We start from the raw sequence: 13,175 nt of genomic DNA on the forward strand, positions 1-13,175 counted from the left end.
GTTCATTTGTGCCGTATATTAGATTCTGGATGTAAGTGATTTCACATGGTATTTGTCTTTCTCTTTTTGACTTACGTCACTCAGTGTGAGAGTCTCTAGTTCCATCCATGTTGCTGCAAATGGCATTATTTCGTTCTGTTTTATGACTGAGTAGTATTCCCTTGTGTATATATACCACTTCTTCCTAATCCAATCATCTGTCAGTGGACATTTGGGTCGTTTGCACGTCTTGGCTATTGCGAATAGAGCTGCAATGAACATGTGGGAGCATGTGTCTTTTTTAAGGAGAGTTTCATCTGGATATATGCCCAAGAGTGGGATTGCTGGGTCATATGGTAGTTACATGTATAGATTTCTAAGGTATCTCCATACTGTTCTCCATGGTGGTTGTGCCAGCTTATATTCCCACCAGCAGTGCAGGAGGGTTCCCTTTTCTCCACACCCCCACCAGCATTTGTTCTTTGTGGACATATTGATGATGACCATTCTGACTGCTGTGAGCTGGTATCTCGTGGCAGTTTTGATTTGCATTTCTCTAATAATCAGGGATGTGGAGCATTGTTTCAAGTGCTTGTTGGCCATCTGTACATCTTCCTTGGAGAAATGTCTATTCAGGTCTTTTGCCCATTTTTCCATTGGGTTGTTGGCTTTTTTGCTGTTGAGGTGTATAAGTTGTTTGTATATTTTAGAGAGTAAGCCCTTGTCCGTTGCATCGTTTGAAACTATCTTCTCCCATTCTGTAAGTTGTCTTTTTGATTTCTTTTTGGTTTCCTTTGTTGTGCAGAAGCTTGTCAGTTTGATGAGGTCCCATTGGTTTTTTTTTTTTTTTTTTTTTTTTTGCTTTTATTTCTGTTGCTTTGGGAGACTGACCTGAGAAAATATTCGTAAGGTCGAGGTCAGGGAATCTTCTGCCTATGTTCTCTTCCAGGAGTTTGATGGTGTCTTGTCTTGTACCTAAGTCTTTCAGCTGTTTTGAGTTTATTTTTGTGCATGATGTTCTAGTTTCGTTGATGTGCATGCAGCTGACCAGGTTTCCCAGGAATACTTGCTGAAAAGACTCTCTTTTCCCCATGTTAAGTTCTCGCCTCCTTTGTCAAAGATTACTTAACCATAGGTGTCTGGGTTTCTTTCTGGGTTCTCTACTCTGTTCCATTGGTCTGTATCTCTGTTTTGGTAGCAGTACCACACTGTCTTGATGACTACGGTTTTGTAATATTGCTTGAAGTCTGGAAGAGTTATGGCCCCTGCTTGGTTTTTGTTCCCCAGGATTGCTTTGGCAATTCTGGGTCTTTTGTGGTTCCATATAAATTTTTGGATTGTTTGTTCTCATTCTGTGAAGAATGTCCTGGGTAATTTGATAGGGATTACATTGAATCTGTAGATCACTCTGGGTAGTAAGGCCATTTTTACAATATTAATTTTTCCAATCCAGGAGCATGGAAGATCTGTCCATTTCTTTACATCTTTAATTTCTTTGATTAATGTTTTATCGTTCTTGGCATATAAATCTTTCACCTCCTCGGTCAGGTGTATACTCAGGTATTTGATTTTCTGGGGTGTGCATTGTATCTTTGTATTCCTTTTCTAACATTTCATTGTTAGTATACAGAAATGTGACTGATTTCTGAATGTTAATCTCATATGCTGCTGTTTTGGTGAATTTGTTGTTCAGTTCAAGCAGTTTTTGGGTTGAATCCTTAGGGTTTTCTATATGCAGTATCATGTCATCTGCATACAGTGACAGTTTTACCTCTTCTCTTCCGATTTGGATGCCTTTGATTTCTTTTGTCTGATTGCTGTGGCTAGGACGTCCATGACTATGTTGAATAATGGTGGTGAGAGTGGGCAACCCTGTCTTGTTCTAGATTTTAGTGGGAAGGCTTTCAGCTTTTATCCATTGAGTATTATATTTGCTGTGGGTTTGTCATAAATGGGTTTGATTATGTTAAGGTATGTTCCCTCTATACCCACTTTGGTGAGAGTTTTGATGATGACTGGATGTTGGACTTTGTCAAAGGCTTTTTCTGCATCTATTGAGATGATCATGTGGTTTTGGACTTTTCTTTTGTTAATGTGGTGTATGATGTTGATTGATTTGCCTACGTTGAATCATCCTTGCGTACCTGGGATGAATCCCACCTGGTCGTGGTGTATAATCTTTTTGATATGTTGTTGGATTCATTTGGTTAAAATTTTCTTGAGAATTTTTGCATCTATATTCATCAAAGATATTGGCTGATAGTTTTCCTTTTTTGTGGTATCTTTGGTTTTGGAATTAGGGTGATGGTGGTGTCATAGAATGTTTTTGGGGGTGTTCCTTCTTCTTCAACCTTTTGAAAAAGTTTAAGGAGGATGGGTATAATGGGTATAAGTGCCTCTTTGTATGCTTGGTAGAATTCACCTGTGAAGCCCTCTGGTCCTGGACGTTTATTTGTGGGGAGTGTTTTTATGACATATTCAATTTCATTTCTAGTGATCGGTCTGTTCAGTTGATCTAGTTCTTCTTGATTCAGTTTTGGCAGGCTGTAAGTCGCTAGAAAGTTGTCCATTTCTTCCAGGTTGTCAAATTTGTTGGTGTACAATTGTTCATAGTATTCTCTCATGGCATTTTGTATTTCTGTAGTATCTGTTGTGACTTCTCCTTTTTCATTTCTAATTTTGCTCAATTGGGTTTTTTCTCTCCACTTCTTGGTGAGTCTAGCCAGAGATTTGTTAATTTTTTTTACCTTTTCAAAGAACCAGCTCTTGGTTTTATTGATTTCTTCTATTGTTTTTATAATCTCTGTTTTATTGATTCCTCTCTGATCTCTATGATTTCCTTCCTTCTGATGACTTTAGGTTTTGTTTCTTTTTCTAATTAATTTGGGTCGTGGGTTAAGTTGTTGATTTGATATTTTTCTTCTTTTTTGAGGAAGGCCCGTATTGCTATGAACTTCCCTCTGAGTACTGCTTTTGTGGCATCCCATAAATTTTAAGTGGATATGTTTTCAGTATCATTTGTCTCGAGGTATTTTTTTAATTTCCTTCTTGATTTCCTTATTGACCCATTGGATTTTTAGTGGCATGTTGTTTAGTTTCCATGTAGTCCATTTTTTGTCATTTCATTTCCTGTTTTGACTTCTAGTTTCATGCCATTGTGGTCAAAGAAGATACTTCAAATAATTTCTATACTCTTAAATTTGTTGAGGGTAGCTTTGTGCCCCAATATGTGATCAATTCTTGAGAATGTTCCATGTGTACTTAAGAAAAACGTATATACTGATTTTTTTGGATGTAATGTCCTGAAAATGTCAATTAAGTCTAACTTTTCTATTGTGTCCTTTAGGATCTCTGTTTTTACTTATTTTCTGTCTAGAGGATCAGTCCATTGATGTCAGTGAGGTGTTAAAGTCTCCTACTATGATTGTAGTCCATCGATTTCTCCTTTTATGTCTGTTAGTATTTGTTGTAGGTATCTGGGTAATCCTATATTGGGGCATATATATTGACAATTGTAATATCCTCTTCTTGAATGGATCCTTTAACCATTAAATAGTGTCCTTCTTTGTCTTTATTTATGGTCTTTGTTTTAAAGTCTATTTTGTCTATATGAGTATTGCTACTCCTGTTTTCCTTCTTGTCCATTGGCATGAAATATCTTTTCCCATCCCCTCACTTTCAATCTATTTGTGTCCTCTGCCCTAAGATGAGTTTCTTGTAGGCAGAAGATTGAAGGTTTTTGTTTTTTTATCCAATCTGCCACTCTATGTCCTTTGATTAGAGCATTCAGTCCATTGACATTTAAGATTGATTATTTATTGCCATTTTAAAACTTGTTTTCCAGTTGATTCTATGTTTCTCTTTTCTTCTTTTCTTTTTTTGGTTGGATGGTTTCCATTTATTTCATGCTTGAGTACTTTTCTTTTCAGTTTTTGTGAATGTAATATTCTGATTTTGATTTGTGGTTTGCCCTGTTTTTTTAAGTATGTTAAACCCTTCCTATATCGGCTTGTTTTAGCCTGACAGTCATATAGGTGCAAACACATCATTAAAATAAAATGAGAAACTATATTTTGTTACTTCCCTTGACCACATTGAATGATTTTGATGTCTTTTTTTTTGTAAACATCTTTATGTTTAGATCTGTTTATTATGTTTATTTAAGTGACTGATTTCCAATTGTGATTTCCTCCATCCTAGATCTTCCTTTTTTTTTTAATTTAGAGGAGCCCTTTCAGTATTTATTTTAGAATTGTTTTCGTATTGCTGTACCCTTTTAGCTTTTGATGTTGGAGAAATTCCTTATTTCCCCTTCTATCTTAAATGATATTCTTGCTGGATAGAGTATTCTAGGTTGCAGATTTTTTCCTTTCAGAGCTTTAAATACATCTTGCCACTCCCTCCTGGCCTGTACTGTTTCTGTAGAGAAATCAGCTGATAGCCTTATTGTGGTTCTCTAATTAAGGCTTTTGTTTTCTCTTGCTGACTTTAGAATCCTCTCTTTAACTTCTGCCATTTGTATTATAAAATGTCTTGGTGTGGGCCTGTTTCAGTTCAACTTGTTTGGGGGTCCTCTGTTCTTCCTGTATCTTGATATCAGTATCCTTTAGATTTGGGAAGTTTCCAGCAATAATTTCTTCAAATATATTTTCCATCACCTTATCTTTTTCTTCTCCTTCTGGAATTCCTATTATGCATAGATTGGCCCACTTTATGTTATCCCATAGGTCACTTATATTGCTTCCATGTTTTTTCATTTGGTTTTCTCTCTGCTGTTCTGATTGGGTGATTTCCATTATTCTATCTTCAACATTACTAATTCATTTCTCTGCATTATTCATTCCAGTCGTTATTGCCTTTAGCTCCATTTATGTCTCTTCAAATCAATTTTCCTCTTTTTCTTGGCTCCTCCTTATATTTTCTACTTCCTTTCTGAGGGAATCTGCATTACTGCACTATTCATATCCTCTCTTAATTCCTTCAGTATTTTCACTATCTCCCTTTTGAACTCAAGGTCTGTCAGACTGCATAGGTCTGTTTCATTTTTAACTGCTTTAGGTGAATTCTCCAGTTGCTTTAACTGGGAAGGGTTTCTGAGCATCTTCATCTTGCTTGTGTTTTTCTTTTTCTGCAAATTTGGGGATGCCAAACTATAGTTTGCCACAGTCCATGGCAGGCTGGTGAGCAGCTTCCCATGGGCAGGGGACCCAGAGTGCAGCAGGCTGGCAAGTGGCTTCCTGCTGGTGGGGGGACCCAGTTTGTGGCAAATGGCAAGTGGCTTCTGGCCATGGGGGCAGGTGTTGTGCCAGGGATGCTCCACCCTCTGGGAGCCTGCAGGCAACCACACACACTGGGGCTCAAGGAGTTTTCTATGGTGGCCCACCCTTTCTCCTCTCCCCTCCCCAACAATGGTGCCTTGTCTCTCCTTCATGTCCAGACCTTCTCCCATGTTCCCTCTGCCATGGCTTTCCACTCCCCAGCTCCTAGCATATTGCTCCCCTTGCCTGCAGTGCACTGCTCCCTATCCTCTTAGGCCATCTCCACACTGCCAACCCCAGCCCATTCCCAGGGACTGATCCGGAGCCTAAGTCTCAGCACCCAGCCCCCACCCAAGCATATCAGGCTGTGGTGTCTGTGCCAGTGATTCAAATGATCTGTGCATCTCTCACTCTGCTTTTCCATTCTCAGATCTGCTGCTGTGCTTTTCTTGGCATCTTGGAGAACCCTCCGACTCCGTCAGTTAGGTGACTTCCCAAGGTGTGGGTTCCCTTTCTCCTTCAGAGCTCCCTCTTGGGAATGCTAGTCCCATTCTGATTCCTTTTCTCTCTTTTTTTCTTTTGTTCTACCCAGTTATGTCAAGAATTTCTTGCCCTGGAGTTCCCATCATGGTGCGGTGATTAATGAATCTGACTAGGAACCATGAGGTTGCAGGCTCAATCCCTGGCCTCTTTCAGTGGGTTAAGGATCTGGTGTTGCTGTGAGCTGTGGTGTAGGTCACAGACGTGGCTCGGATCCCGCATTGCTGTGGCTCTGGCATAGACCAGCAGCTACTGCTCTGGTTAGACCCATAGCCTGGGAACCTCTATATGCCATGGGAGCAGCCCTAGAAAAGGCAAAAAGACAAAAAAAAATCTTTCCCTTTTTGGAGGTTTAAGTTCTTCTGCCAGCATTCAGTTAATGTTCTGTGAGAGTCATTTTACGTGTAGATGTGTTTTTTTGATGTTTGTAGGAGAGGGTGAGTGCATCCTTTTACTCTTCCACCATCTTACCTCTAAGAAATAATTTAAAGTTCATTGAACTTTGAAGTATTAATCTCTACTGCTCATCACTGAGGATATTTTATGAAGGATGTGACAGATTCTAAGCCCTAGGGTCAAGAGGAGAGGACTGACTGGGAAAGTGACATGAAGGAACTTTCTTGACTGGCAAACCCCATTGATTTCTGGGGGGATAATAGGATGGAATCCAGGTGCTAAGGTAAGGTCACACCTCTTCTTTTGTGCTTAGCATAGTTTCGCTTGCCTACAGAAGGCCATGTGCAGAGGCCTCACCCCAAACAGTCCAGATTCGAGTTCTCAGTGCAGAACCATGGCTTTCAACATCCCCTTTTGAGAAGCCCTACGGAGAAGCACCATGCTAACACCTCAGTTTGAGATGGTGGCAGTGGGCTCTAAATCTTTAAATTTTATGGAATTCAATTTTTATCCCTTGTAGATAACCACAATTATTTTTGACCATCTGAATGCCTTTAACTTGCTCTTTATTTTTCCTTCAAAAAATATTATTTTTCTCACTCTCTCTGTAGTGAAAATAACTCAAGAAGAAAATCAACAACTATATTCTTCCTATAGAGTTTTTCCTGTGTTTTTAATAGAATAGAGCATCTTCATAGTTTGTTGTTCAGCATCATGTGGGACATTTACAACCTATAAGCTAATATCTTACTGATCATAATTTCAGTCTTTCAGGAGTTCCTGTGGTGGTACAGTGGTTAACGAATCCAACTAGGAAATATGAGGTTGCGGGTTCAATCCCTGGCCTTGCTCAGCGAGTTAAGAATCCGGCGTTGCCGTGAGCTGTGGTTGTAGGTCGCAGACGCGACTCGGATCTGGCATTGCGTGGCTCTGGTGAAGGTCGGGGTCTACAACTCCAGTTGGACCCCTAGCCTGTAAACCTTCATATGCCACAGAGAATGGCCCTAAAAAAAAAAGACAAAAGAAAAATAATAATAATTTCAGTCTTACATTGTCTTTGATTACCACCAGGGAAAAGTTTGTTGAGCTCATATATGAGTTTAATTTTTTCCAGCACATGTTCATAGGTAACTTAAAAGTATTATTAATCACCTTGCTAGATAGATACACATTTTGTATACAGAAATTCTGTATTCTGGGGAGTTCCTGTTGTGGCTCACCAGGTTACAACAAGTATCCATGAGGATGTGGGTTCAATCTCAGGCCTAGCTCAGTGGGTTAAAGATCTTGCATTGCCCTTAGCTGTGGTGTGGGTTACAGATTGGTGTGGCTGTAACATAGGCTGACAGCTGCAGCTCTGATTTGAGACCTAGCCTAGGAACTTCCATCTGCCACAGGTGTGGCTCTAAAAGAAATAAAGAGAAAAAGAAAAAAAATGATTTCCCTGAAAAATATTAAGGAATCTTTTTTTATTTTTATTCTTTTTTTTTGCTGCACCCATGGCATATGGAAGTTCCTGAGCCAGGGATCAAATCTGAGCCACAGCTGTGACCTTTGCCAAAGCTGTGACAAGGCCAGATCCTTAACCTGCTGTGCCACAGTGGGAACTCCTAATAGATGGAATGTTGATAACAATCTTCCACTGTTCCACATTAATTTTAGTTGTGAATTAATTTATTTTTATGTGTCTTTTCAGGATTGACTTACAATTTTTTTCTAATGCAGGTTTAACCTTGAGCACAAACCCACCAAAATATAAAACATAAGAGATGTCCTATTCTTTCTTTAATGGACTTGGAAAGTGTATGGCTTTGGTCGTTTTGAAAAAAAAGGAAATGTCCTCATCCACTCTTTAAAAACTTAAGACAGAAGATTTACTTTCATTTACATAGTACTCTATGAATGATAGATTTAAATATTTCCTCCATGTCAGAACATCAAATGTTTTGAGCCAGTAAAGTCCATGATTTCTTTACCAACATAACGAAGATTTTTAAAAGTCCTTTTCTTTCATTATGTAACTTTCCTCAAACTAAGTCTACTTAATTATAGTTACATTAAACCAAGGCAGAAACATTTGGTTGGTGATTGCCATCATAATAAAACACATGAGGAATAACAGAAAATGAAAAGTCCAACTGTGTTCTTATGTCTGGTTATGATCATTCATCTTCCAAAAGCTTAAATCTAACCCACAGCATAAACATTTTTCCTTAAAATAAATGTTCAATTAAAAACCTCTTTAATTGCTCTTAATTTTTCATTTTCTATTTTTCCAGTATCATTTATTTACAAACTATAATAAATGTGCATTATTTTTAATGAAAAAATTTGTAAGATAAATAAAATTAATGCTGTGTGATTTATCTAATGTGAATTAAAATATAACCGAAGTTGTTAATTATAACTAAACATTAAAGTAGCTTTATAATTATAATTTTATGGGCAATAAAGGAAAAATAAGATAACTAGGATAAACTGAAATGCTTCAAATGGTTGCTAAGTTCTTCTCAAACAATCATTTAGAAACTAAAATTTTCTTCCTCAAAGGATGCAATAAAACAACTCATTTTTAAAGTGCCTATGCTTAAAAAGTTGGTTTGCAATACGTCCTTTGTAAATATCATAAATCTTAGAAAATATTCATAGTGTTTGGTTACTAGTCTTAAAGTATCTGAAATTATGAAAACAAGCAAATATTTCTAGATGCAAAACAAATAATAAATAGGGAGTTAGAAAAGATTTTGTAAACACAAACTGATTCATATCCAAATAAGAAAAAAAATATTGTACAACACAGTCTCTGAAAATCAGACTCCTGGGATTATAGGCACCTAATTTTTTAAATCCTTTGTACTGCTAGTATTACATAAATTATGGGTAGACAGAAAAAAAGTGGAACAAAAATTCTTAAATTGAATCTAGGTTTGCACAGACAAAACTAAAAAAACTAATTAGAAATGAATTTTGAACTGAAATATTTTATAAAAGTTTGTCAAATCAGCTGTTCATTTCTATAAATAGAACTTCATATCTACACTACAATATAATCCTGTCACACACAAAAAAATTATCTATGAAGAAGGAGTTCCCATTGTGGCTTGGTGGTAACGAACCTGACTAGTATCCATAAGGAAGACACAAGTTCAATCCCTGTCCTCACTCAGTGGGTTAAGTATCTGGCATTTCAGTAAGCTACAGTGTAGGTCACAGATGTGGCTTGGATCCAGTGTTGCTCTGGCTGTGGCGTAGGCTAGCAGCTGGAGCTCCAATTCTACCCCTAGCCTGGGAACTTCCATATGCGCAAGTGTGGCCCTAAACAGCAAAAAGCAAAAGAAAAAAAAAGGAATGTAACTTAAAATACACCTGCATAACTACTATGTTAGAACCAAATGAATATTTCCTGACTTTTAATAGATTATTATATAAAATATATATTATATGGAATATTCAATGTTATAAATATATACAGCAAATAATATTAAATTAACCCACAGTGAAAATATCTCATATTAAAATATTCTGCCAATCACAAGAAACCAATAAACCAGAAATTCAAGTTTTCCTAAACTAGAATAATCAGAGGGAAACAGATAATAACACCCTACGTAACTATGATATTAACAAGTTGGATGAAATTAAGACCTACTAAAATCTTCAGGTCAATGATAAAAATTATTCCATAAAATTTATGTTTCAAAAAGATGAGTACTTTCAATTTGGACAAATGGGAACCAAAAAGTTAATTTTAATAATTTATTATTTAAAATGATATAATCAAATCTGTAAAATCAGAAAAAGGATAGGGTGATTGATAATTTTTCACCAAATTCTGATATACTCCAGCCTCAGTAAACTCTCTGCCCCCAACCTCCAGCCTCCAGTCCAAGACTTTTATAACGTTGTTAATCAAGAGTCATATTGAAGAGCCCATTTTACAAAAATTTGATTCAGTCTAAAATTTGATCAACAAGAATGTAAAGGCTAAATCCTTTTGGATTTTCAAGCAGAGTAAGAAGTGTGTGGAGCCAAAATTTTACCTTTCTGGTAAAAAAATCCTGGCAACAAAGTGTCTTTTGTAATCTCTCTCTCCTTTTAACAATATCAACAATATTGTTTATCAATATCTTTATCAAATGTTAAATCAAACTATATCACTAGTCAGTGAATAGCCTTATCCAGGACTGTTAAGTAAATTCCTATTTTGAAAATATCATTTAAAATAAACACTTCAAATAAAGGTATTTAAAGGTTAGAGATCATTTATGGAGAAAGAGCTGAAGTTGATTATAAAAGATCTAACTCAGAGTTTCATTTCCCTATCCAAAACATAGAGACTTAAAATAATTTGGCACAGCATTTATATATTATAAATTATTCTAAGTCAGTATTCTAAAATATCTTTTATCTTGGACTCAAAATATTTTAACGTCAATTGACTTCCTTCTTTAGTGTGTGAAAAGAGAAATGTGATTCTATTTACCTAAATTTCCTTTAGTCTGTCTTTCAAGAAGGGTATCCCTACACAGAATATGTATTTTTTTCCTCATTAAAAGTAAGGTAAGTAGGTAGAGTATTATAATATTTACTTCATCTTTATATATATATATAGTTTTTTTTCTAATCAACCACTGGCAGCAGGGTTCAGGTACAATGCATTCTAGATCATTTCTTTTTCTATAGGATCCTCTTAACAAATGGAGATCCTACTATTCAGTAATCACTTATTAATCCAAGCTCAGTTATCTAATATATTTCTAGAACAAAGTCAAACTTTAAGTGTTAAATCCATATTTTTCCTGTTTCTAAAAATTAAACATCTAAAGATTACTGTCATCTTCATTCATGATTTCAATCATGGAATTTTTTGTCAATCATGAAAAAGCTGGACTATTTTTTAAGATGATATTTGCTAATGGTAACCTTTAGAAGAAGATAGTAATAAACTTCTACTATTCAGAACTCTTCTGACAATGAATGAAGCTGGTATTTTTCCCACCTATTCTCCCATCATTACATTAACCATTAATGAATCCACTGTGAAAACAGTGTTTTTTAATTTAATTAGGATTTCAGGCTTGTTTCTTTCATCCTTTATTTTTTTCTTTTTTAAACATCTTTCTTCCCCATCACCTCACTGATCTCTTTTGCAAAATGGCATATTGGTAAGAAGGGTTTAAGGCAAATTGCAAAAGGCCACAGACTTGGGTTTACTAAGAAGTGAATCATCACCCTTTTCCTCACTCTTCTCTGAAATATAAGCACAGAAACACAAACAGTGTTATCAGTCAAGTTCCTTAGATGATATATTCTAAGAGTTATACATTATCCCCAAAGGTATTGTTTGCTGGCGTGTAAGCAAGGTTAAGGGAATCCAGGGACAAGCAACCCAAGACTTGAGCCATTATCTATGGAGTCCTGAAGGGGCAAAAGGAGAATTCAGGTTGAGGTTGGTAGCTCTATTGTCACAGGAATGGAGCTTAAAGAGAGCGGTGTCCTTAGGGAAAGGAAGAGCGCCCCAGACAAATGGAGGCTGTAGGTCAGAACAGAGTGTGGAGGACATCTATACATCAACCTCGCTCTCTTCCACTCTTCTGTGTCCCAGTAGTTGGTGACCTTTCGTGGAACCAAATAAAAGCTATAGGGCAAAGGAGGTCAGGAAGCGACATGGTGCTTGGAGTTTACAGAGATTGCAGTTCTGGCAGAAAGGACCAGAGAATCATTAGGGAGAGGGGAAGGGCCAAATGGAAAAATACTAATGTTCAAAGACACATAGAAACTCACATATACCCCTTCCTGTTCACAGAGTTCAGACATTCAATTCGTAAATCACCATAGATTGGTGATTGCACTGAAATGGCTAGGTATTTTAGAAAGAGAAAGGAAAGAGAGCTCTAGTTGTAGTTTCAACAGCATGCTCTCATCAAATTCCATTTCTGTGGTCTGTGTTCATTATCCAGTATGTGGCATAACTTCCTTCTTGCATACAGAGATGACCTACTTTGCAAAAACCTTTCCTTTGCTTAGTGTTCTGTTTTGTTTTTTCTTAAAGTGAAATATTTTTACAACTTTACTGAGGTAAAATTGAAGTACAATAAAATGCACATATTTAACATGTACAGTTCTATCAGTTCTGACAAATGTAAACACCCATAAAACCATCTCCACAAAAGTTAATTATTTCTCTCTCCCTAAATTTTCTTCCAGCTCCTTTGTTCCCTCTACCAAGATCTACTTAGCAGTTTTTAACATGTGATTCCATATTGATGGTTTAGCATCCCAATGTTCAGGAAAATGTCAAAATTTTAGCAGTTATTCTTTATCTCATTCATATCACATCGTCACTGTGTTAACAACTAGCATTTACTGACTCTCCTCTTTCCCTGACAGCATATTTGTAAATTTATATGTGTTAACAGATTCAGCATTTAAAACAGTTCTATGAGGGAGTAAGAATTTTTAGAATATATTTTTTAGGAAAGAATTAATGTTTAGAGGTTAAGTAACTCCTTCAAGTTCATTGTGGTAGTGATGGTAGAGCAAAAGGTTCAAACTCCAATCTTGCCAGCACCAAAGCCTATTAGTTTCTTATTATATTATACTGTCTTTTCTTGGATCCCAAGTTATCTTCTAAGTTTATGTCTTGATTTCAGAGACCTTGCACCTGAGCAACATTCAAAGCACTCTGAGGGGCATTTTCTTAATATTGAAACTCTTATTCAAAGTAGTCTCCATGTATACATTTTTCCTCATAGGTACCAACTTGCACAGAAAGTCATTCATTCTAAATTCCTTATTAACATATGAGCATATTAATATTTAACTTATTTTTCTAAAGCAATAATTTATGAATGTCTATTCATGTTACTTATTTTATCTTATTACTGCAAGTTATGATAATAATAACCTACTCATATGAATGGCAAATGACAAATAATATATACTATGGAGAGCAGAAATGAATATGAGAGTAGGGAGGCCAGCTGGGAGGCTTCTGCAAAG

The sequence above is a fragment of the Phacochoerus africanus genome, chromosome 6 (assembly GCF_016906955.1).
Source record: "Phacochoerus africanus isolate WHEZ1 chromosome 6, ROS_Pafr_v1, whole genome shotgun sequence".
Classification (NCBI taxonomy): Eukaryota; Metazoa; Chordata; class Mammalia; order Artiodactyla; family Suidae; genus Phacochoerus; species Phacochoerus africanus.